The 27,012-nt window shown below is 37.7% G+C and overlaps 1 protein-coding gene across 20 annotated transcripts in view; it reads right to left on the bottom strand.

Annotated features, from left to right (window-relative positions):
- FHIT (fragile histidine triad diadenosine triphosphatase) overlaps nucleotides 1-27,012 on the bottom strand; it is a 1,508,090-nt gene that overhangs the window by 1,272,472 nt on the left and 208,606 nt on the right. For 14 of the 20 annotated variants that reach the window (XM_054479715.2, XM_063661894.1, XM_054479714.2 and 11 more), the window contains one exon: nucleotides 26,176-26,228. The exons of the other annotated variants lie outside the window; for them this stretch is intronic. The gene's annotated coding sequence lies outside the window, so the exon portion shown is untranslated. The remainder of the gene's footprint in view (nucleotides 1-26,175; nucleotides 26,229-27,012) is intronic. 20 annotated transcript variants of the gene reach the window in all.

The raw sequence follows: 27,012 nt of genomic DNA, 5'->3' as shown, positions 1-27,012 counted from the left end.
GAGAATGACATAACTGCACTTTCATTTCAATGTCTGAGTTTGATAACCAAAAAGACTTGCATTTTTAGATAAACATTTTCTATTTCCCAAATCTCAAGACCCGGATACAAAATGTAGAGCTGCAGATTTAGGGCCCGAATGGCTGGAGTAGCAGCAGGTGTTACCTGCACATTTGTGAACATTTTACCAAGAGAAAAAAGGGGAAAGTGGAGATTCTCATGCCTGCATATGTACTCAATGAACACGTTACTCTGATTATTTACTTGTTTACTTGAGGGTCAAGTGGGATGAAAAGCAAGGAAAAAAAGCCAGGACAGTCCAAGGACTGGCACATGTCAAAGCACAGAGGAACAATACAGATCTTCAGAGGAACTTTTTTTCTTTTACTTCCTTTTTAAAAAACTTTGTCAGTGTAGTAAGTGTTGAAGACTATTTGCTAAAGTGTTCAACAGCATAACTACTCTGAGATTTCTCCTTCACTAGGCTACTCTCTTAGGCCTCTGTGAACATCTGTGCCATGTGTACAGGCCTCTTCCTAACAGGCCCAAAGAGGATGTGTTTTCATAAAAGTTGTAAATACGTTTAAGAAATTATCTGAAGCTCGTAAGCCACCTGATTTCCTAGGCAAGGCCTCTCATCACATTCACCATAATTTACGTAATGAGCAGATGGGTAGAATAAAACCAGAGGGAGGAGAAGTGGAGGAAAAGGACAGTGATCAGTGATGAAATGGAAATCACGTAATTAATGGAACACAGATTTTAAAAAGTAATGAAGAGTTTATCCCTAGGGTAGAAAACAGGGAACAACAAAAATAAGTACCACATTATCAAAACAGTAAAATAAGAGAGTAGAACAAAGAAACAGAGCAAGACAAAGAAATGCTGGTTTTAGGATAGGCCTTATTTTAAAGACACAGGGGATTTTGGAACTTACCATTTTGCAGCTATTTGTTTAAACAAAAATAAACTTATGTTGCCTGGTGTCCTAAAAGTTACTTATGACAACGGTCATTAATAGATAAGAGCCTGCAGCTATCTGGGTACACCAACACCAGCCTTTGTGTTTGTTCAACATTTCTTCCCGTGGAAAGTGTAATTTGTAGCATAAGAGTTCACAACAACCCTCAGCTCCATGGCTCCATCACTAATGAAACAAGTCCTGGATTTTCATAGCAACCATCAAATATAAATTTGGCTCCCCAGAGCATGTGAACTTCATGTGTGAATTACCTATGTGTGTGCACAAACTAAAGGCAAATTCATGTGAAGCATACAGGCAATTTACAAACACTATCTGTTCTAAAAGTCTGCACAGTAATAGGGACACAGACAGAAATAACAAAATGGGTGTATATGTCCAGACTTCTCCACAGAAGATGACCTGTATACTTGCAAGGGCAAAATATCACAAAAACAACCCTAATGCAAGAGTAGTAATGAGAGCAACTAAAAATAAAATATAGAGGCTGGGCCTAGTGGCTCACACCTGTAATCCCAGCACTTTGGGAGGCCGAGGTGAGCAGATCGCCTGAGGTCAGGAGTTCAAGACCAGCCTGGCCAAAATGGTGAAACACCGTCTCTAACAAAAATATTAAAAAAATTAGCAAGGTATGCTGGCAGGTGTCTGTAATCCCAGCTACTTGGGAAGCTAAAGCAGGAGAATCACTTGAACCTGAGAAGTGGAGGTGCAGCGAGCTGAGATCGCGCCACTGCACTCCAGCCTAGGCGACAAGAGTGAAACTTCGTCTCAAAATAAACAAATAATAGAAATAAAATAGAAGATAATGACTGTGTGTGTGCACTTTCATTATTTTGAATGTTAGTGCTCAAAGGAAAGCAAATTTAGTTAGAAAACAAGCTGATAGAAAAACAGTTTCAGAGATTCTTAAGAGAACTTCAGGACACATTTAAGAACCATGAAGGCTGGTAACACAAGTTTTGAAAAAATTAAGCCTTATTTCAGGACAATTTTGTTTTTCCCATTTCTATGAATCCAATGTATCATTCACACAATTTGCATTCCCATTAGCCTTGATTAGGGACATATCTGTGCTCACATTAGACTCCCTGAATACAGGGACCAAAATTGATTCAATGTTGCCACTTGGGTGTCTAACATGCTGCAAAAATCTCTAGGAAAGACATAAATGAACAAATAAATGATATGCTGAGATAACATTCTGAAGAATTTGGCAATGAGGAGGAGCATTATCTTCTTCCATAAAGACATTGATTTATTCTTTAATATCACTCAGAATCACAAGAAATAATCAGCTGATACAGAAATGGAACAGCTGCCTCACACAGAAGTGACTAAAGAGAAAAAATTTCCACAAAATACTGGAAAAGATGGTAACAAATCAAATTTCAAAGGTGGACAGCTCTACCAAAAAGAGAAAAAGAAGATATGAGAGGAGCCAATAGTGACAGCACTACTGAAATTCAACAATGGGACTTGAGGTCTAAGACAAACTGATCAAAATTAAAATAATGGCAATTACTCATTGAACATTTACTATGTGCCAGGTACTATATATGCATGATCTAATTTAATCTTCATAATAATCCATTTAGGTAAGTACTTCTATCATACTTATTATACATATAGTCAAATACATAGATAAAAAGTAAGTAACTTTCTCAAAGTCACCCACCTAGTAAGTGATGGAACCAGTACTTTAAAACATGTCTGTCTGACTCCTTAATCAATGCAACACTAAGATACATGTGACTAATCAAGGAAAAAGAAAGAGTTTTGATGTTTGTTTCTTTTTCCAATTTAGAAAAGATGAAGGAGAATTCTAGAACTTTCACTTCTGAGCAAACAGCAAACCAACTTGCTGTTGGGAATTTAAGTGTCATGCACATTACCATTTACATTAGTTTGAAAAAGAAGTAAACGTCCAACTTTTAGTTTCTCTAAACAGTTATTCTAGTTTTCCTAAGTTTGACCCCAAAAGGGATTTGACTGTGAAACAAAACTCTCCGTAGTTCTCAGATATGGTTGGACAGTCAGATGCCCACAAGTAACAGCCTGTGTAGAACATGAACACAGTATATCACCCCAGCAAGGAAAGTTCAAAGGAAAGACTTTTAAGGCTACTGAGATAAAATGGAATAGAATCTTTCTAGTATATTTCTCTTTGCTATCAAACCAAATTAGAAAAGACTAATTTATACTAAATTATAAATCACAGCATTTCTAATTTAATCACTGTCTGTTTTTTTAAATTTTTGTTCTTGTTTTAGTTTTGCATTTCTTTCACACATGGGATAGATACACATTCTCACTTAAGCCTCTGTTGAAACTATTTCCATTGTCCCCTAGGTCCTCATTCTACTTTAATGTGTCTATCTTCAGTAAAACACAACTGATAAACCTGAAAGATAATAAACTGGATAGACTAGCACTGAGATTCTAAATGAGATAAACTGGCAGTCATCCTGAAAGTAATGGAATAAATAAAGCATGAATAATTACATTAAAAGACAATTTCTGATTTAAAGTTTGCTTTTCCTGTTTTTACACAGTAGAAAAAATTAGGCTGTCTGGCCTTCCTTAGGAGAAATCTTTCTTAGAAGGAATGTGTGCTTATTTTTAAATCTATCGTAACAACTGATATATCAGCAACAATGTATCCATATTTACCTCATATTTATATGTATGTCTTCTCTATTATATGCAATACGTTATAAAATATATTAGATATTAGTTCAAAGAGTTGAGATTGGTTATAAAGAATTATATCAGTTGGGTTTAAAACGTATTTAGAAAGTTCCCAGTATGAAATGGTTTAGTTGTCTTATTTTCCTCTTGATGTCTTGAATGTTGCAAGGTACTATTCTATGGCTGGTAGGGGCATGCAACAGTTGGGAGGAAGGAAGGAAAGAGCAAGCCAATAATAAGTTTTGAAAATAAGCCCAATCATTAAGTATATGTTGAGTCTCTTCATCACTGTGAATAGGAAGTCTAATAGATTGCCATATGCAGAAACAGAAAATGCTGTTTTAGTGGCACCTAATGAGGTTCCAAAAATGCAGTGACTTGTAGATTCTTTCACATTCATACTCTGTGTAATATAACGCTATAAAGCACACTTAGCTCTCTTTATACCTCTGTGTTTTAATGCAAACAGAGATTATTTTCTCTATGGCTTTAAACATTACACAGGAACCAGCTCCCATGAACCTCTTTCACATTCCTACTCAGAGCTCTCTGTGAAAAGCTGTCATTTCTTGTTCTACTCAAGTCAGACTACCTAGTCTCCAGGCACAACAGTAAAAGGAATGTCAAGGTAACATCTTCATTTATTCATATGATTTTCTTTTTTTTTAAATTATATTTTAAGCTCTGGGATACATGTGTAGAACGTGCAGGTTTGTTATATAGGTATACACATGCCATGGTGGTTTGCTGCACCCATCAACCTGTCATATACATTAGGTATTTCTCCTAATGCTATCCCTCTTCCAGCCCCCCAAACCCTGACAGGCCCTTTGGGTATAACCCAGTAATGGGGTGGCTGGGTCAAATGGTATTTCTTCTTCTAGATCTTTGAGGAATTGCCACACAGTCTTCCACAATGGTTGAACTAATTTACACTCCCACCAACAGTGTAAGAGCTTTCCTACTTCTCCACATCCTCTCCAGCACCTGTTGTTTCATGACTTTTTAATGATCACCATTCTAACTGGTGTGAGATGGTATCTCATTGTAGTTTCGATTTGCATTTCTCTAATGACCAGTGATGATGAGTTTTTCTTCATATTTTTGTTGGCCACATAAATGTTTTCTTTTGAGAAGTGTTTGTTCATATCCTTCACCCACGTTTTATGGGGTTGTTTATGTTTTTCTTGTAAATTTGTTTAAGTTCTTTGTAGATTCTGGATCTTAGCACTTTGTCTGATGGATAGATTGCAAAAATTTTCTCCCATTCTGTAGGTTGCCTGTTCACTCTGATTTCTTTTCAAGGAAGCACTAAATATGGAAAGGAAAAACCAGTATACCATCCACTGCAAAAACATAACAAATTGTAAAGACCATCAACACTATGAAAAAACTGCATCACCTAATGGGCAAAATAACTAGCTAGCATCATAATGACAGGATCAAATTCATGCATAACAATATTAACCGTAAATGTAAATGGGCTAAATGCCCCAGTTGAAAGATGCAGACTGGCAAATTGGATAAAGAGTCATGACCCGTGGGTGTGCTGTATCGGTGTGCTGTATTCAGGAGACCCATCTTATGTGCAAAGACACACAAAGGCTCAAAATAAAGGGATGGTGGAATATTTACCAAGTAAATGGAAAGCAAAAAAAGCAGGAGTTGCAATACTAGTCTCTGATAAAACAGACTTTTAACCAACAAAGAACAAAAAAGACAAAGTAGGGCATTACATAATAGTAAAGGGATCAATGCAACAAGAAGAGCTAACTATCCTAAATATATATGCACCCAATACAAGAGCACCCAGATTCATAAAGCAAGTTCTTAGAGACCTACAAAGAGACTTAGACTCCCACACAATAATAGTTGGAGACGTTAACACCCTACTGTCAATATTAGATCAACAAGAGAGAAAATTAACAAGAATATTCAGGACTTGAACTCAGCTCTGGACCAAGCAGACCTAACAGACATCTACAGAACTCTCCACCCCAAATCAACAGAATATACATTCTTCTCAGCACCACGTCACACTTATTCTAAAATTGACCACATAATTGGAAGTAAAACACTTCTCAGCAAATGAAAAAGAACAGAAATCATAACAAACAGTCTCTCAGACCAAAGTGCAATCAAATTAGAACTGAGGATTAAGAAACTTCCTAAAAACCACACAACTACATGGAAACGGAACAATGGGCTCCTGAATGACTACTGGTTAAATAACGAAATTAAGGTAGAAATAAGTAAGTTTTTTGAAACCAATAAGAACAAAGACAAAATGTACCAGAATCTCTGGGACACAGCTAAAGCAGTATTTAGAGGGAAATGTATAGCACTAAATGCTCACAAGAGAAAGCAGGAAAGATCTAAAATCAACACCCTAATGTCACAATTAAGAGAACTAGAAAAGCAAGAGCAAACAAATTCAAAAGCTAGCAGAAGACAAGAAATAACTAAGATCAGGGCAGATTTGAAGGAGATAGAGACACGAAAAACCCTTAAAAAAATCAATGAATCCAGTAGCTGGGTTTTTGAAAAGATTAACAAAATAGATAGACTGCTAGCCAGACTAATAAAGAAGAAAAGAGAGAAGAATCAAATAGACACAATAAAAAATGATAAAGGGGATATCACAACTGACCCTACAGAAATAAAAAGTACCATCGGAGAATACTATAAACACCTCTACACAAATAAACTAGAAAATCTAGAAGAAATGGATAAATTCCTGGACACATACACCCTCCTAAAACTAAACCAGGAAGAAGTCGAATCCCTGAAGAGACCAATAACAAGTTCTGTAATTGAGGCAGTAATTAATAGCCTACCAACCAAAAAAAGCCCAGGACCAGATGGATCCACAGCCGAATTCTACCAGACGTAAAAGAGGAGCTGGTACCATTCCTTCTGAAACTATTCGAAACAATAAATAGAAAAAGACGGACTCCTCCCTGACTCATTTTATGAGGCCAGCATCATCCTGATACCAAAACCTGGCAGAGAAACAAAAAAAGAAAATTTCAGGCCAATATCCCTGATGAACATCAATGAGAAAATCTTCAATAAAATACTGGCAAACTGAATACAGCAGCACATCAAAAAGCTTATCCACCACGATCAAGTTGGCTTCATCCCTGGGATGCAAGGATGGTTCAATATACACAAATCAATAAACGTAATCCCTCACATAAACAGAACCAATGACAAAAACCACATGATTAACTCAATAGATGCAGAAAAGGCCTTCAATAAAATTCAACACTCCTTCATGCTAAAAACTCTCAATAAACTAGGTATTGATGGGATGTATCTCAAAATAATAAGAACTATTTATGACAAACCCACAGCCAATATCACACCGAATGAGCAAAAGCTGGAAGCATTCCCTTTGAAAACCAGCACAAGACAAGGATGCCCTCTCTCACCACTCCTATTCAACATAGTGTTGGAAGTTCTGGCCAGGGCAATCAGGCAAGAGAAAGAAATAAAGGGCATTCAAATAGGAAGAGAGGAAGTCAAATTGTCTCTGTTTGCAGATGAAATGAGTGTATATTTAGAAAACCCCATCTCAGCCCAAAATCTTCTTAAGCTGATAAGCAACTTCAGCAAAGTCTCAGGATACAAAATCAATGTGCAAAAATCACAAGCATTCCTATACACCAATAATAGACAAACAGCCAAATTATGAGTCAACTCCCATTCACAATTGCTACAAACAGAATAAAATACCTAGGAATACAACTTACAAGGGATGTGAAGGACCTCTTCAAGGAGAACTACAAACCACTGCTCAAGGAAATAAGAGAGGACACAAAAAAATGGTAAAACATTCCATGCTCATGGATAGGAAAAATCAATATTGTGAAAATGGCCATACTGCCCAAAGTAATTTATAGATTCAGTGCCATCCCCATCAAGCTACCATTGACTTTATTCAGAATTAGAAAAAACTACTTTAAACTTCAAATGAAACCAAAAAAGAGCTCATATAGCCAAGACAATCCTAAGCAAAAAGAAGGCATCACACTACCTGAGGCATCCAGCTACCTGATCTCAAACGATATTACAAGACTACAGTAACCAAAACAGCATGATACTGGTACCAAAACAGATATATAGACCAATGAAACAGAACAGAGGCCTCAGAAATAACACCAGACATCTACAACCATCTGATCTTTGACAAACCTGACAAAAGCAAGCAATGGGGAAAGGAGTCCCTATTTAATAAATGGTGTTGGGAAAACTGGCTAGCCAAACGCAGAAAACTGAAACTGGATCCCTTCCTTACTCCTTATACAAAAGTTAATTCAAGATAGATTAAAGACTTAAACATAAGACCTAAAACCATAAAAACCCTAGAAGAAAACCTAGGCAATAGCATTCAGGACACAGGCATGGGCAAAGACATCATGACTAAAACACCAAAAGCAATGACAACAAAAGCCAAAATTGACAAATGGGATCGAATTAAATTATTCATACTATTTTCATGTTGGACAGTATTATAAAAGCCAATCAAATTGGAGAAATAACACAGTATATTTTATAAAATGAAAATTCGTGATGCAAGCAGAAGAGATTCTGCTATACATGAGAGTTATATTCTTGTCACCCAAGAATATAACTCTGCATCTTTGCAAAACAACCTACACAGAGTAACTCTTAAAAATCTGCTATGAGGGGGAAAAGGAGGGAGAAAGCAAAGCTTCAAAGGACTTTCTAAAGAAATTATAATACTAAGACTTTTATATGACATTCAACCCTGTTTTTCCCCCTTCTCCCTCAACAAAATAACATAGCTAAACAATAGAGAGGCAAAGTTTAAATACAAACTTTCTTCCACTCAACACTAGAAAACTGATAAGATTAGGACTTCAAAGAGGCTGAGCTAAGAATTCTCCTAAGCTTTAAATTTCCTGCAAAGGCTGAGTTTTATTTCTTAAGGGAAGAGCTTCTGTTTGGCTTTTCTTTTTCTTTTTAAGAAAAAAATTATGTGTAATTATAGGTTTATGGTTACATTTGTATGTATGAGCAAAGTACAGGCAAAGAAAGAAAAACATTGTCAAGAAGCTGGTTATGACTAAATATATAAAGATGGAATAGTCTAACAATGCCAGGTGAATAAATACTGTAACAAAACTGTAATTTAAATGAAGCTACCAAAATATTTCAAAAGAGAACGCATTTTATGATTTTAAAGTTTATCTTCAAAATGAAATATGATCATAGCTATTAACAATATGCTGTAAAATAAAATATGCTAAATATTGCTTCTGTTAGTAACCACTAGTTTCTCAGGAAACATTCTTTATACAGCAACTTTGATTAATGTACAAGTAACAGCTTTTTTTTTCCTGAGCACTAAGCTTACAGTATACCATTGTTTTCAAGACAGTGTTTATAAAAGCTGTAAAGATATGTTTTAGACATTACCTTGTCTATATCTATGAATTGTCAGCAAAGAATATCCCTTTTTCACCTTCTCTCCACTCTCCATTTCCCAGTTAGACATTGTGTTTTCATCCCAATATAGCTTGGCTAACTTAAACAGAAAAATGACCAACATATTCTTATGTGCAAAATCTGAAAACATTTCTTTCAGAGTAATATGACCTGTTAGACATCCGAAGATCAAGACAGGGATAAGGATTTATTAGGCCAAACCACACAGGACTTATATGTTATGGGCTGTAGGACAGAGCTTATTAAATTATTTCCCTGATCACACAACTGAATGTAAAAGGGGAAACGTTTCACTGATTGTGGTCAAATATGATTGTTGCTGCAGTAGATTAAAGGCCCCAAAAGTACCCTTAGTTAGGTCAGTGACCAAATGTCACTCTGTATGATTTTGTTCTTCATGGGCAATGTCTCCAAAGCGCTAAATGTGTGAAACTCCAGTTTGAACCAAGGAATGAATTTTAGTTTGCTTTTACCCTTTGAGTGGATAAGCACATTGAACATGAAAATCTTATCTCTTCCTTATCAACAAAGCACTAACAGAATTCAGATTTACAGATCAGACATAGAAATATGGAAAATGTTCTTAATGTTAGATCAAATACGGAATTATCCAATAAATAAATATTGAGTTTACAAATCATCTAAACTTTGACTCCCCTACTTCCCATCTACCAAGAGAGGGAGAAAAGTAAGAAATGGAAGTTAAGCTCAAATTACTTAGGTAGTGTTTGTTAATATATCTGCTGACTATCTTATGTGGGGGAAAAACTGGAATAATAGGAAAACATTTGGTGATTCTACGTAGCTTTTGGTACTGTAGTTCTAGCTCCTAAGTTTTACTTTCCAAATAGCTAAGGACTGCCATTCTCAAAAGAGTTACCCTTTCTAAATTCAGGAAATAACAATGGAAAGAAATAATAGTTAAATAAAAGTATATGTTGATGTTTACCCTATTATATATTATTTACATTTTATATGTTATATGCACAAAAATTTATTGGTACATATTTCTAAATGTTAAAATCTTGGTTCTATCTGAGTGATAGGTTCATACATAATTTTTATCTCTACATCTATGCTTTTGTGCATTTTCTGCTGTTCTGCAACAAGCATGAAATGATTTTATGCTCAGGGAGAAGAAAAAAGCCATCTCCCACCACTGCACCCACTTCAAGAAGAAGAATGAAGAGTAAGAGACGAGAAATACGGTAAAGGAGTCAGCTTTGTACTCTCTGTCTGCCATTTTTTACTTCCCCTCATTTCCGCTTTCCTTAGCAGAAGCCAAGAGTGTTTGGGGGGCCTAGGTCTGAGGCCAGCTTCACCTCTGACCAGTGTACCTCCAATTCTCTCCAAGCCTTAGTTTCCTCTTCTATAGAACGACAGTAATAATGGTACTCACAAGAAGTCAAGAAGAAACAGGATAATGCACGTAAAGCTCTTAGCATGGGGCCTGGCTCAAAGAGAATACCCAACAACATTGCTGCGCTTTTTTTCGCCAGCCTTACCTGATCATAGAAATCTTAAGATTTATAAAATACTTTAAAGCAAGCTTGTCCAACCTGCAGCCCACAGGCTGCACACAGCCCAGAACAGCTTAGAATGAAGCCCAACACAAAATCCTAAACTCTCTTAAAACATTATGAGACTTTTTTTGCAATTTTTTTTTTAAGCTCATCAGCTGCCGTTAGTGTATTTTATGTGTGGCCCAAGACAATTCTTCTTCCAATGTGGCCCAGGGAAGCCAAAAGATTGGACGCCGCTGCTAAAGCTTACAATGAGCTTTAACAAACAGTAATTTAATTTTTAAAGTGATAGTAAAAGGCAGAGCTAGAATTCAAACTTCACCTTCCCACATCCCAGCTCTGATAACCAAACACCACTTTTGAGTTGGATTGAAACAGTTGCCTACCGGAGCTGCCTCCCTGAGGCTTACCTGCAATTGCTAAATTTCAGAAATTTTGCATACCAGCTGTTAAACACAGACATTATTTTAAATTATTATAGAATTATATAAATTAAAATATAAAAGTTACAATTAAATAAAAATATTTTAAAGAAATAAATATGTGAAGCTCATCACGTCCTTATACTTTTTTCTGTTTTTTTGAGATGGAGTCTGGCTATGTCGCCCAGGCTACAGTGCAGTGGCGCAGTCTTGGCTCACTGCAACCTCCGCCTCCTGTGTTCAAGCGATTCTCCTTCCTCAGCCTTCCAAGTAGCTGGGATTACAGGCGCCTGCCACCATGCCTGGCAAATTTTTGTAGTTTTAGTAGAGACAGGGTTTTGCCATGTTGGCCAGGCTGGTCTCAAACTCCTGACCTCAGGTGATCCACCCACCTCAGCCTCCCAAAGTGCTGGGATTACAGGCGTGTGCCAGCGCACCCGGCCCTTATACTTTTATTATCTATACTCTTTAAGGTTATTTGCATCTATCATATTTGTAGAGTAGAAACACTACGTAATAGAGTGCTACATGTATCTCTTCCTAATTCACTTTCAGTAAATTCACATTGGTAGCTTGAAATCAGTCAAACTGGCAAATGCCACAAATCAAGACTCAATATCATTTGGTTGACTTGACAGTGATGGAGAATGTGCAGATTAACTTAAAGTGTGCCATGTCTGTGGCTGTTATATTCTGAATAACACACACACACAAATGGAGAACCATTCTTCCAGTATTATAAACTATCATACAATATATATGACAGAAAGATGCTTGTTCACCAGTTGCAAACATAGACTGGCTATGGATATAAGAGTTTGGCAAAAATCGGCCAAAGCAGTGTGTGAGAATCTACTGGCTATCCAGGATTTACAATCAAGAGTAGTGATTATTTTATTCATATTTATAAATTATATGTTACATGTCCTTTATATCAGTAAAATTAATAAACACACATGCAAGCATGCACATTAGTGCATGCATGCGCACACATACCCATATTTTTCCTTGAGAGACAGCTGTTAAACATTTACCAGCATACCACTAAATTGACCATTATTTTAAACTAAGAGGAACCTAGAAGCTCTTAAGCAGAGCCCTAGGCTCATCTTCAAATCACTAAGGTTGGGTTATAAATGGTTTTAGCTTCAGGTGAGGCTACCAAATTAGATCATTGTATTTAAGTATACTATGTTGGCAATTTCCATCCTGCACAATGATGAAGTAGGCTCATAGCTTCAAGTTCCACCATTATTACAGAAAAATTTATTCTATGGAAATGCAACTTAGGGAAAGTCAAGATAGCTTTCTACAATTCACAAAAACTATGGAGACATACAGAGAAGTAAGATATGGCTCCTTCCTGCCTCCAAGACAGTTGAGCAGGGAGGACAAACACATAAACCTATAATATGAAAGGCACAGCACTGATAGATACAACGTGCTATGTGATGACAAGGGAGAGATCCCATGAGTTTACACTTCAGGTCCTGGTTAATGGCACCAGTCTCACCTGCCTCAAAAGAAGCAAGGGCAAGGAGGCAGGTTCCAGGGAGGAGAAATCTATAAAGTATGGCGTAATAGGAAGGATTCTAGAATCAGGCAACCTGTGCTCAAACCCAGACTCCTTCACTAACTGTGTGAACACGTCCAAGTTACTCAGCCTCTCTAAGCCTCTGCTTCTTAATCTAAAAAAGGAGAATAGTAACTCCTGACCCAGAGCTCTGTAGTGAGGATCAAATAAGACAACATCCGTGAAACACTTACCCCAGTGCCCCATAATTCAAAAGTGCTCACTCAATGAACATTACCTACTACTGTGATGGTTGTTGATAGCCTTGAGAGTTGAAATGGCTGACTTTGGGGACTGGGAGGGTGCAGGAACTAGACAGAGAGATTCCAGGCAGAAGGAAGAAAATAAGCCCCCCCCAAAAAAAAACAAACCAAAAAAAAAAAAAAAAACAGAGAGAACATACAGGGGCCCACTTAGTAGTCCTGAGGTAGCAGAATATTCCTGGAGGTCTAGGTCAGGCACAGCTACAGCAAATAAAGACAGAGGCTAGACCAAGGCTCTTCCAGAATGGTTCAAATATACACCCATTCCTCATGCTCTTCTGAGAAAAACGAAACAAAATCAGGCTTTTAAGATGATACCCTTTTTCTTCTGACAGGTACTGTAAATTGTGTCTCTGATATATTGTGAAGAGCCTATAAGGGAATGATAAATCAGGCAATATTACATATATTCATCAGTACCTTAATTGTTGTTAAATACTAACAACACCTAAAATTGATCTGCACCAAGATTTACCGCTCTGACAAAAATCCACCTGGAAAAGAGCACATGATAATTAAGAAGAACAACCAAGGGTTTGCAGCAATCTAAGGTGTATGAACGAGATTTAAACTCCTCCCCTAGGGAATAACTAGGTGATGTTTATTCTGTAGATGAACAATGTGATTATAACAATGGAAGATTAATGAGATTTTTTTACTGTGGGAATCTGATTTAGCCGGCTAGCTCAGATAATAGGAGGATGCAAAACTAAGCCATCCAGTACCACTTAAAAATTCTTTGTGAGGGACACATCTTCAGTGACCTGAAAAAAATGGGCTGCAAGTCAGGTAGGCATATTAGGCAGTTACAAACTGTCATACAAAAAAACAGCATTTAACAAAAAGTTTCTAAATGCACCACAACTGAGTTCAGCCAAATTAGAGAGAAAAGGTAGGAAGAGAATTACATTCTTATCAGAAGCAAAGGAATTTTTTTTTCTTTTGGTGGTCTTTTGGGCCTACCAACTGTTATTTGAGTCTAACAGGTTATTCTTAGTAATCCCTCTTGTCCAGGAAAAGAGGAACCGCTCGGTCTATTTTAATAAACACACAAACTAAAAGCAAGGCAATACTAGTCTTCCAGAGCCTTGCTATGAAAAGTGTAAAGAGCTATCACCTGGGAGCTTGTTAGAACCTCAGGCTCTTGGGCTCCACCCTAGACCTGAATCACAATCTACATTTTTGTTTGTTTGAGACAGGGTCTCGCTCTGTGGCCCAGGCTGGTGTGCAGTGGTACTGTCTCAGCTAACTGCAACCTCTGCGTCCCAGACTCAGGTGATCCTCCTACCTCAGCCTCCCGATTAGCTGGTACTACAGGCATGTACCACCATGCCTGGCTAATTTTTCTATTTTTAGTAGAGACAGGGTTTCTTCATGTTGCCTAGGCTGGTCTTGAACTCCTGGGCTCAAGCCATCCACCCACCTCAGCCTCCCAAATTGCTGGGATTACAGGCGTGAGCCACCGTGCCTGGCCAGAATCTGCATTTTTAATAAGAACCCCAGGTAATTCCTTTAAAGCATTAGAAGCAATGCTCTAAAGAGACATTCATTCATTCATTCAATAAGTTTTCAAGATCTGCAGTGTCATTTATGGTATGTAGCCACTAGCCAAATGTGACAATTAACATTTCAGTTAGTTAAAATTAAATAAAATTAAAATTCAAGGGTTTATTTGCACTAACCACATTTAAAGTTCTCAATTAGCACATGTGGCTAATGTCTGCCATATACATTTTAATCATCACAGAAACTTCTATTGGACACATCACTGAACAAAGAGGACAAAGATCTTTGTACTCACAAAGTTTAGATTCTAGTGGTGGGAAAGCAGATACAATAAACATAAGTGACTCAGTTAAATGGTATATTGGACAGACAGTTCAAGGCTAAGGACAAAAAAAATAAAACAAAGCAGCCTTAGAGGGATCAGGAGGATGGAGAGACAGGAATTTTAAATATGGCAGGTCTGGTAGTTTCATTGAAAAGGTTACATTAAAGGAGAGGCAGGCTGTGAGCTGCCCGGGGGGGTAGTTTCAAAGGGTAAAGCCAGTGCAAAAGCCCTAGGGCAGGTCTGTTTGCATAACAGCAAGGGTCCCATGTGGCTGGAGGAGAGTAAGGGAAGAAGGCGAGTAAAATGGTAGGAGAACAGAGGAGTATGGATCCTGGGTATGGAAAGGGCTTCCTTATCCATTGTCAAAGATTTGAGCACTTACATGAAACGAAATAAGGGGCCCTTGTAGTGTTTTGAGCAGACAAGTAACATGCTTCAACCCGATCTCAAAAGCTATTCTTGTTCAGCAAAAAACGACTATAAGTAAAAGTTATTGTTATTATTTATTAATTCAAGGTCATATTCAGATGTATGAAGATACTATCTGCAGTGGCAAAATGACTTTGTTTACAAGTTTTGGTAACCACGAGAAGCTTGTTAATAATACACAAACAAGTTATTAAAATTTATCACTGTAAAATTCAGATACTTTTTCAAAGTCCTCTTAAATATGCAGAGTCACAAGGTCTTACAGGTTACCACCCAGAACCAGGAGCCATCTTTGCTATAAAACTTTTCAGCAAATCCTGAGGAATGCAAAATCAGAGTTGTCCAATCGCCCAAAAGGTGGAACTCTGCCTGAATGTCTCAACTTGAAAATTTGTTGATTACTTTCTTACTAGTATATATAGAGAGAAAGAGATGAAAATCTGTTAAATAGTTTCAATTTTTTCTTTTTTACCCCACCTCATGTAAATTGAATTCATCTACTCTAACATCCCAGTTAAATGTCAAAGCTTTGGGAATCAAGGTATGGATTTTTATTTATTTTTCAAAGTTCAGTTCCCAGAAACAATGACACATTTTACCCACAAGTGAGAATGTTGTTATCTTGTAGGTAATCCAGCTACTGTTCTATGAAATATAGGTCACTGTAGCCTGTCTACAAAATGCCATCATCAGCCTCAAGGCCTGTGTTCACTAAGACAGCCACATGAAAGCTATACTGAACAGGCAACCCTAAAATGACTGAGCGCCATCGCCTGAGATTTATTCCCTGAGGACCACCACCAACCGTGATCCAGCCAGAATTCTGGCAGGAAAATAAAGTAAGTTCACCTTCTGTAAGTTAAATCAAATGAACAATAAATCAAGGCATGTTGGGTCATTGGGAACTAACTGCTCAGATGCTCATGGCAGGTGAGTGAATCAAGTGGCATCATTTTAAAGCATCTGGGCATAGCATTTTTGAGCTACAGAACATAAGAGGAGATTTGAGCAACCAAATTATTACCAACGTCAGTGATTGGAGTCCAGAACTGGAGCTGCTTTGATGGTTCATTCATGTATTCCTTCATTCATTCAACAAATATGTGTTGAGGAACTCCTATAGGTAAATAATATTCTGTCTGCTGAAAATACAGAACTTTATATACAGTAAACTTGTCCACGTGAAACTTAAAGTTTCAGTTTTAACTTCCTCATGGCTCCCTCTTGGAGCCAGGAACCTTCCAGAGCTAGGAGACCTCAAGAGGTCTTTTATGGATGGGAAAGATTCAGAGACTGTTTTAGAGTGATAAGGAACACAAGGTGTACTACCAGAAGGTGAATATTCACAGGGTAAGAGGTGTATGTAAGCAGTTTTATATAAGTTTTATATTCTCTATCCTGAAGCCAGAGCACCTAAGAGCTTCTTTCATTTCCCTCATCCACCCACAGAAGTCACCCCTAAGAACTGAAGCATTCTTCATCCCACCTCATTTCTGGCACAGCAAAACCAGAAGGAGCAGGGAAAACACATTCCCAGAGGCCAGACATATTAAGATACTGGAAGTAAGCAAAGGGGCTAATAGAACTAAACAATCAGCTTTGGGGAAGAGAAGATCCTCTCTGTTGCAAACAGAGCTAAAAGGAACAGCCTAGAACAGAGCCTACAAGCCAAAGACAGTATATTAGCCAGGCTTCTCCAGAGAAGCAGAACCAATGGGATAAATGTAGATATACAGAAAGAGATTTATTGTGAGGGATTGGCCCATGCCATTATGGAGGCTGAGAAGACCCACTATCTGCCATCTGCAAGCTGGAGGCCCAGGAAAGCAGGAGGTATAGTTCCAGTCCAAGCCCAGGGGCCTGTGAACCAGGAGAGTCAACAGTGTAAGTCCCTTTGGATCAAAGGCCCAAGATGAAGGAGCTCTGATATCTGAGGACAGAAGAAGATGGACATAGCTACTCAAACAGAGACAGTGAATTTGCCATTTCTGCACTTTTTGTCCTATTCACGTCCTCAAGAGATTGGGTGATGCTCAGTCACCTTGATGAGGGTGACTTTTACTTAGTCTGCTGATTCACACGCTAATCTCTTCCAGAAACACCCTTGCAGACACACCCAGGAATAATGAGCATATCTCTTAGCCTAGTCAAGTTGACACAAAATTAACCATCACTTGTGTCCTGCCACGTATTTTTGTTAACAAAGCTTTACTGGAACACAGCCAGTTATTTGTTTACATATTGTCTATGGCTGCTTTTGATATAAATTCTACTGTCCAATATAGTAGCCACTGGCCACACAAAATGTGCCTTGTCCAAATTCAGACATGGTGTAAGTGTAAAATACACACCAGACCTCAAAGACTGAGTAGGAAAAAAACTGTAAAATACCTCATCAATAATTTTTTATATTGATTACAGGGTGAAAACTAATATTTTTAATATTTTTGGCTAAGTGAAATATATTATTAGAATTAATCTCATCTGTTTCTTTTTACTCCTTATAATGTGGCTACTAGGAAATGTAAAATTACATATGGGGCTTACATTTGTGGTTCACAGTATATTTCTATTGGACAGCCTGGCACAGAAGGAAAGACTCCACTATGTATACAGACCCTGAAGACAAGTTGAATAGAAAAACTGTTCTTACTCTACCTTCCACTTTATGTCTGTTTTTAATACTCCAACCCCAGGTCTTTCTTTTAATAATTATCCCAAATTAACAAACACACAAATCTGACATTCTTGCAGGTCACTATTGCTGAAAATTCAACAGAAGAAAATATGTGTATATCAGAATTTCACACAAAGATGGGTCAGTGGCTGGGCTGCATAGTGGACATTTGCTGCCTACCAACATTCTTTCTACTATAGCAAGACTCCAAGCAAACTCCACAAGGGAAACACTCTGAAGTTTCATGATCTACATAGATGTTCAACAAATGTACCAAGTCATTTAATGAAGAAATAATAATCTCTTCAGCAAATTGTGCTGGAACAACTGAATAACCACACACACCAAGAATAAAGCTGGACCCCTTCCTCACACCATATATAAAAATTAACCCAAAATGGAGCAATGATCTAAATATAAGTGCTAAACTGTAAAACTCTTTGAAGAAAGCATAGGGCTAAAATCATTACCCTCACATTTGGCAATGAATTCTTATATATGACACCAAAAGCACAAGCAACAAAAGAAAAAATAGATAAGTGGTACCTCATCAAAATTAGAAACCTTGGTACATCAAAGACATTATCAAAAAAATGAAAAGACAATCTACAGAGTCAGAGAACATATTTGTAAATCATATATTTGACAAGGTTCTAGTATCCAGAATATACAGTATAAGAAATTCTTACAACTCAACAACAATAAAAACAACAAACCATGTAATGGGTAGAGGACTCTAACAGACATTTCTCCAGAAAAAATATGCAAATAGCCAACAAGCACCTGAAAAGATGCTCATCATTAGTCATTAGGGAAATGCAAATGAAAACCATAATGACATGCTACTTCACACCTAATAGGATGGCTATTATTTTCTTTAATGAAAAATAACAAATGTTGGTAAAGATATAGAGAAATTGGAACTCTCCAGCAATGCTGGTGGGAATATACAGTGACTTAGCCACTGTGGAAAACAGTTTGGCAGTTTCTCAAAAATTTAGATATGGAATTACCATGTACCCCAGAAATCTCACTGGTAGGTATATATCCAAAAGGATTGAAAACAGGTTCTAAAATAGTTACCTGTGCATACATGTTCATAGCAGCACTGTTCACAATAGCCAAAAGGTGGAAACAGCCCACTTGTCCATCAACACCCATCAATGAATCAAAGGATAAGCAAATTGTAATATATCCATACAATGCAATATTATTCAGCCCTAAGAAAGGAATAAACTTCTGATATATCCTATAACCTGGGTGAACCTTGAAAACATGCCAAGTGAAAGAAACAAGACACAAAAGATCATATATTGTATCATTCCGTTTACATAAAATATCCAGAATAGGTAAATCCACATAGATAGAATACAGATTGGTGGCTGACAAGGGTTTGGGGAAATGAGGAGAAACTGCATTGAAATGAGGAGTTTTATTTTAGAAGGATGGAAATGTTTTGGAACTGGATAGAGATGGTGGTTGCACAGCACTGTCAGTGAGTTAAATGCCACTGGATTGCTCACTTTAAAATGGATTTTATGTTATATGACTCTTATCTTAATAAATTTTTAAATCATATATTTTTTGCATTTCGCATGTCACAATTTTGATCTTTTAAATGTAAAATACATTTTACATTACTTAACTATTTCTAGTCCTGACCTCTCCTCCAAAAAAATTACATTACAATTGACACTAGATTTTGTTAAACTACCCAATATTTACTTTGCATATATCCCTCTTGTGCACAAGTTAGTCAGAATTCGTTTCTGTTGCTTGCAATCACATAACTTTAATTGATATGATACCTTAGTATGTCAGTCAGGAAACCTGAGGTCTAATTCTAGGTCTGCATCTAATTAGCTGGTAATCTCGGGAGAAATTATTTAAATTAGCTTGGCTTTAGATTTCTCATATGTAAATTGAGAGGATTAGACTAAATTATTCCTGAGGGTTTAAAATTCCATAAATGACATAAAATAACATCTCCTTTTTAAATATTATCCAAGAAGAAGTAATTGTCAGATAGTGATGGTGTGACATTTTTTCCAGTAAAAAGTAAATTTGGAAGGTAGGCCCTGCTTTTACTCTAGCTAGTCCCTCCACCTCACTCTTCTGGCCCCTCAATAATGTTTAGCATGCATATTCCTATAGATAAAATCCCTCAGAGGTGTTCAGTTTCATTTCACTGATGTGAAAGGGCAAATCAAATGAAATGGTTAGAGACAATGCTCAAAATTTAAAGCTGTATCTAAGTTTCCCAACTCGATTAGGCCATTCTTATATTGCTATAAAGAACTACCTGAAACTGGGTAATTTATAAAGAGGTTTAATTGGCTCACAGTTCTGGAGGCTGTACAAGCATGGCACTGGCATCTGCTCGGCTTCTGGGGAGGCCTCAGGGAGCTTTGACTCGTGGCAGAAGGCGAAATAGGAGCAGGCACTTCACGTGGGGAGAGCAGGGGCAGAACAGAGTGTGGTAGGTGCCACACACCTTTGAACAACCAGATCTCCAAAATTCACTCACTGTTGTGGGGATAGCACCAAGTGACTGATGCTAAGCTATTCATGAGGGATCAGCCCCCCATGATTTAATCACCCCCTACCAGGCCCCACCTCCAACACTGGGGATTACAATTCAACATGAGATTTGAGGAGACAAAACATCCAAACTATATCACTAACCAAGTGTTCAGATTGTAGTGCAGAAACTATCCAAGGGCACTTCAAAAGTTCCTCTTATCATTCAAGGGGCTGAACAATAATTTGACACAAAAGCTTGGCATTCTGCTTTTACTAGACTAGGCTGGTATTGTAATGACCTTTCCTTTTGAAAAACAATAATGGTTTCTATCTGTTGTCTTGTAAACATGAGTTTTATATTATTAAGAATAATAAAGAAAAGATTAAAAAATGTTTTAAGCATTTCATCCAGAAGCTACAAAGCATTATGTTGGGGAAGTTTGAGGAGTTTATTACGTCAATCTAGGCTCTAATATACTCAGATTATTGATTTAAACCGGTAAGCACAATAAATCACACTGGTCATGGAGGTGGCACCAGCTGAAAGTGAGAACACAGATCAATTACCCGAGAGTTCTGGGCTTTCTCACTGACTTGCCATTAAAAAATTACCTTCTTGGTTTCACCTCAAAGATCAGTCTGCTTTTGTTTTTTTGTTTGTTTGTTTGTTTTTTTGAGATGGAGTCTCGCTCTTTCGCCCAGGCCGGAGTGCAGTGGCACTATCTCCGCTCACTGCAAGCTCCGCCTCCCAAGTTCGCGCCATTCTCCTGCCTCAGCCTCCCGAGTACTTGGGACTACAGGCGCCCGCCACCGCACCTGGCTAATTTTTTGTATTTTTAGTAGAGACGGGGTTTCACCGTATTAGCCAGGATGGTCTCCATCTCCTGACCTCGTGATCTGCCCGCCTCGGCCTCCCAAAGTGCTCGGATTCCAGGCGTGAGCCACCGTGCCCGGCCCAGTCTGCTTTTTTAATGCAAACTTTGACCGCTTAGAAAAGCGCTACAAGATTGGAGTGGTTATGCTTGGCTCTGGTGTCAGAGTGCTTGGATTCTAGCCTAAAATCCACCCAGGGAGTGTCGCTTAACCTTATTATCTCTCCGTTTCCTCAACTGTAAAGCAAGAAAAATAATAGTGTTTCCCAAAGCCTGGCACATATACCACTGGGAGTATACCAGATGATATTAGATGGTATATGAGTGGTTTTCTTTTTCTGTTAACAATTATGTGTTTAATTCCCAGCATATTAAAATATATATAATTAGCACATCAAATGCTATGGTTTGAATGTGTCACCCAAAGTCCATGTGTTGGAAACTTAATTCCCAGTGCAACAGAGGTGGGTCCTTTAAGGGGCAATTAGGTCACGAGGGCTCTGGCCTCATGAATTAATTAATTATGTTATCAGAGAAGTGGGTTAGTTATCACCAGAATGGATTCCTGATAAAACGAATGAGTTAGGCCTTCTTCCCTCACTCATGTGTGCATGTCTTTTACCCTTCTGCCATTGGATGACTCATCAAGTAGGCCTTTGCCAAATGCAGACCCTTGGTCTTAGATGTCCCTGCCTCTAGGACCATGAGACAAATACATTTCTATTCATTATAAGTTACCGAGTCTCAGGTATTCTATTATAGCAGCACAAAAGGGACTAAAACACCACACTAACTAAAATTATTGTGTAGGACAAATCTAAGTCAAGGAAAAGAAAAAGTGCACTCCAAATAGTCCTAGTCAGTCAGGGAAAGTTCTTTACAGAAAAAATCTAGTTGACAAATGGAAAATAATTAACAGAATTAGAAATCACGATTTTTGCAATTATTTAATGACATAATTAATTTAACTAACAATCATCAATTGAAGAAACAATTACATGAAAAATTAATATGGAACTTTAAAATGGAATAGTCAGTCTGTTACCTGCCAAAACCAATGACGAATCTCAGCTTCAATAAAACAGGTTCTGAATAGTGGATGCTTCCAATAAACATAGTAAAGACACCCTCTGCAAAGCATTCTTGCCAAAAACATTTATGTTAAGTCAAATTTAGAGACAGCGTCCCTTAAAAAAAGTGGTGAAGGAACACATTAAATAAAGGCATATGAAACCAGAATGTGTGACTTCCTACAGAACAAAAGATCCTGCTTCTATAACAAGTCCACAGTGGGAATGGAGGCAGGATTTCTCTAGGTTAAGAGACTTAAGGGACATATGTAATATGTTTGAATTTGTTTGAATATGAAAATAAGGAAAAACAGTAAATGACATTTTCAAGTCACTTGGGGAAGTTTCAATGTGGAGCTGGATTAGATAATACCAAATAATTACTGTTTATATTGCTTGATATAATAATGGCATTGTGCTTAAGTACAAAAATGTCCATATTTGTTACAGCTGCATTCTGAAGTACATCAGAGTAAAGTGAAGTGATGTCTGCAATTTGCTTTAAAATACTTCAGAAGAGAAAAAGAAAGGAGGGGAGGGAAAAAGACAATATGAAGAAAACGTAGTAAAAATCTTGATGATTATTGAATCTAGGTATACAACCTGCTTCATAATTTGCAGGACCCAGAGCAAAATAAAAATGCAGAGCCTCTCATAACTGCTTAAGAATTTTAAAAAAGTGACAGAAGAACCATATAACCACATTAAACCAAATGTGGGCCTTCATAAGCCATGGGCTCTGAACAGCTCTCAGGCTGCATGCACATGAAGCCTGCTCTATGTGTTAGATAATATGGAAATTAATTGCACTATTCACTCTACTTGGTTCATATTTGGAAAACTTCCATAATAATTTAAAGGGAATCACTTAAAAATATATATGTACAAAGTAAAGATTATATGGGGAAATAGCAAAAATCAGGAAGGCTACAGTTGGCCGCAATTTCCAAGATACTGATGTAATCAGGAAAGACACTCAGTGTGGTGCCTGACACACAGCAAACGCTCAGGTTAGCTCCTACTACTGTTGCTACCACCAGCACTACCATTTTGACAAAGACTACCCTTGTATCTAGTAAGAAACACAAACGTTTCATAGAAAGATTACTACAACAACATTTTACAGAAAGATTACTTTAGACATCGTGAAATCCTTACTGGGAGATCTACTTATATACAGAAAGTCTTACAATTCTTACCAATATTTCTGACTGTATTTTGCTCCCTTGTGCCCTATATTCTTTAAAACTTGCGAGGGATTTCCATCAATGACAGACTGGATAAAGAAAATGTGGCACATATACACCATGGAATACTATGCAGCCATAAAAAAGGGTGAGTTCATGTCCTTTGCAGGGACATGGATGAAGCTGGAAACCATCATTCTCAGCAAACTAACACAAGAACAGAAAACCAAACACCACATGTTCTCACTCATAAGTGGGAGTTGAACAATGAGAACACATGGACACAGGGAGGGGAACATCACATACCGGGGCCTGTTGGGGGGTAGGAGTCTAGGGGAGGGATAGCATTAGGAGAAATACCTAATGCAGATGACGGGTTGATGGGTGTAGCACCCACCATGGCGCATGTATACCTATATAACAAACCCGCACATTCTGCACACATATCCTGGAATTTAAAGTATAAAAACAAACAAAAAAAACTTGTAAGGGATATCAACTGTGGGCCACAGCAGCACTTAGAATAGAATATTATTACTAACTTGAAGATTCTTCTGAAAGCCAGGCCCCTCTTTGTAATTCAAGTGACATCACTTACGGTAGCAAAGAAAGAGCATCAGAATGAAATAAGTCCTTGTGGGTCTGAATCATGGTGAATAATACTGTGGTTTTTCTTGAATGAGAAAGGGCATTTGCAAACCTCAAAGGGGTTTAACGAAACCTTACTCTCCCCTTTAAATGTCCAAATTAAGCTTCTTTGGAATAAAACCTTCTCAAAAGAAAGCAAATGTAAAAGTTAGATTATTGTATATGACCTAAAACATTTGCTGAATCACAATAAACATATACCAGCATCTACTACAGCCTGTTACCTAAATCAAGTTTCACAGACCCAGAGAATTCCTCCACCTTATTTTGTTTTTTAAACATTGGATTGAAAGTACTCTTGAGGATCAGCACGATCAGCGCAAACCTTATTTTGCACAAAGAGCAATTTAGGAAAAATGGATAAGGTGATAGGCCACCAATTTATTTGTCTATCCAGAATGATAATGGTTTTATTAAATCCCTTAAAGAAAGATGAATTTTTATAAGCTAGAGTATCTAATTTGTTAAATAACACATCAATCTGAATATTGTCACTGCTTTTTTAAAACACTCTAATGTTAATATTTTGGCACGTTTGAGTTGAGGCACAGAGTTTTCTAATCGTTAATCTTTAACTTGATGAAGGGATCTACACAGAATGAAGCAGACTACACATGGCCCAAGGGTAGTGGAGATGTGTGTGGTATCTGTTGCTTCTATTAAACATTTGCACATGAAGCATGGATATATGCTAGCAGAAGAACAGTTTCAGACATCCCAACCCTATTCAGTTATCCTTCAAATCATATGGCAACAACACAATAAGAGCCACTTATACCTTATTCCCCCTGATGGAAAACCTTTGCCTCTTCAGAGAGCCCACAACCAGCTGAGGGCCCAGGCCTGACTGGTAACCCCTCAGGGAGGGAGCATGTCCATAAATCAGCAATATAGCAGAGATGAGGCTTCCTATCCTTGGCAGCCATTTTCCCTGCCACCCCTTCCTCCCCTAGGACATCCCCTCTCTGCCCTGGTACGCATCTTGGACACTGGATGTCTCAACTCAGTTTAGAACTTACTAAAACAAGGTTCAATAACCTCATATTAAAATTTTCAAGACTGGCTGGGCGCGATGGTTCACGCCTGTAATCCCAGCACTTTAGGGGGCTGAGGCAGGTGGATCACGAGGTCAAGAGATCGACACCATCCTGGCCAACATGCTGAAACCCCACCTCTACTAAAAATACAAAAATTAGCTCGGTGTGGTGGCATGCCTCTAGTCCCAGCTACTCAGGAGGCTGAGGAAGGACAATCGCTTGAACCTGGGAGGCAGAGGTTGCAGTGAGCTGAGATCGTGCCACTGCACTCCAGCCTGGTGACAGAGCCAGGCTCCATCTAAAAAAAAAAAAAAAAAAAAAATTTACAAGACTACCCAGAATCCGCACCTCCTAAGAAATGGAGACCAAGTCTGTGCGAGTCATCGTTCCTCTTGGGTCTCTTGATTTATCTACCAATCAGCAACACTATTTGACCTTCTACCTATGTGTGATCATGGATATTAATCAGCCCTTCTTTTTATTGATATAATTCCTACTTTTTCAGAAATCTGACAAACTCACAATTGCTGATATCTACTTTTGCTTCCTTACAAAGATACAAATGCCCATCTATAATTTATAGACAGGTATGATTCCACAATTTAAAAAATAAAGCAAAAAAAAAATCTGCTCAACTCAAGGCTCATACATCACTGATTCCCTCAATGCTCTTACTTGGAAAGCAATAATTCTTTTGAGCTAATAAAATGCATGTTATGAACTAGAACAATACCTTAAAGATATAAAAAAAGTAATTATGATAATAATGAAAAAAGTGAGAATTTCAAAATCTTTGTGTAGTCCTTGAATGTATAGTGCAGTATAATGTGAGAACTGAAGGCTATTTATCAAAAATTCATATATTTCTCCTTCTAAACATTTATTATTTTTGAACAGACCCGCTTGTGTGGCCAGGTGACTTTAGCCAATGGCATATGTGCCAATTCTGGTTAAGTATTTTAAGAAATGGTTTTACCTTCTTTCTCTTTCTCTCCCTTCCACTGTCTGGATGTAGATAGCACTACGGACCTAGGGAAAGGCAGAAACACAAGATGGGAGACATATGAAATATCCCAGGAAGAAAACTCTTTTGCAGAAGCACTGATACCAGACTGTTACGTAAATAAAAAAAACTTCCATTTAGTTTAAGCCATATTACATTTTGGAGTCTATAATGCTAAAGCAGCTAGTATCACTCTGGTTAATTAATGAAGTAAATTAAATGGTTAAAAGCATATAACCTACCTGGGACATCTTGTAGGGCAGTAACATGGAAGTTAAAGGACAACAGGATTGAAACTTAAAGTGTTCAAAGATGAAATCATAAGCAATAAGGAACATCGGAGGTAAGTTGGGTATAAAAGAAACAAAACTGGCTGTGAGTTGATTACTTTTAAAACAGAATATGGGTTTATGAGAATTGATCACACTATTCTCTCTAGTTCCGTATATATTTGGCATTTTACACAATAAAAATTTAAACAGGCAGGGTGCAGTGGCTCACACCTGTAATCCCAGCATTTTGGGAAGCCGAAGTGGGCGGATCACTTGAGGTCAGGAGTTCGAGACCAGCCTGGCCAACATGGTGAAACCCTGTCTCTACTAAAAATACAAAAAATTAGCCAGGTGTGGTGGCGGGTACCTGTAATGCCAGTTACTTGGGAGCCTGAGGCAGAAGAATTGCTTGAACCCAGGAGCCAGGGGTTGCAGTGAGCTGAGACGGTGCCACTGCACTCCAGCCTGGGTGACAAAATGAGCCTCTGACTGAAAAAAAAAAAAAATTAAACACTTTTTTTAAAAAGTAAGGATACCT

Source organism: Pongo pygmaeus, chromosome 2 (assembly GCF_028885625.2).
Source record: "Pongo pygmaeus isolate AG05252 chromosome 2, NHGRI_mPonPyg2-v2.0_pri, whole genome shotgun sequence".
Classification (NCBI taxonomy): domain Eukaryota; kingdom Metazoa; phylum Chordata; class Mammalia; order Primates; family Hominidae; genus Pongo; species Pongo pygmaeus.
The sequence above is the reverse complement of the archived record's forward strand: the minus strand, read 5'-3'. Positions and strand labels throughout refer to the sequence as shown.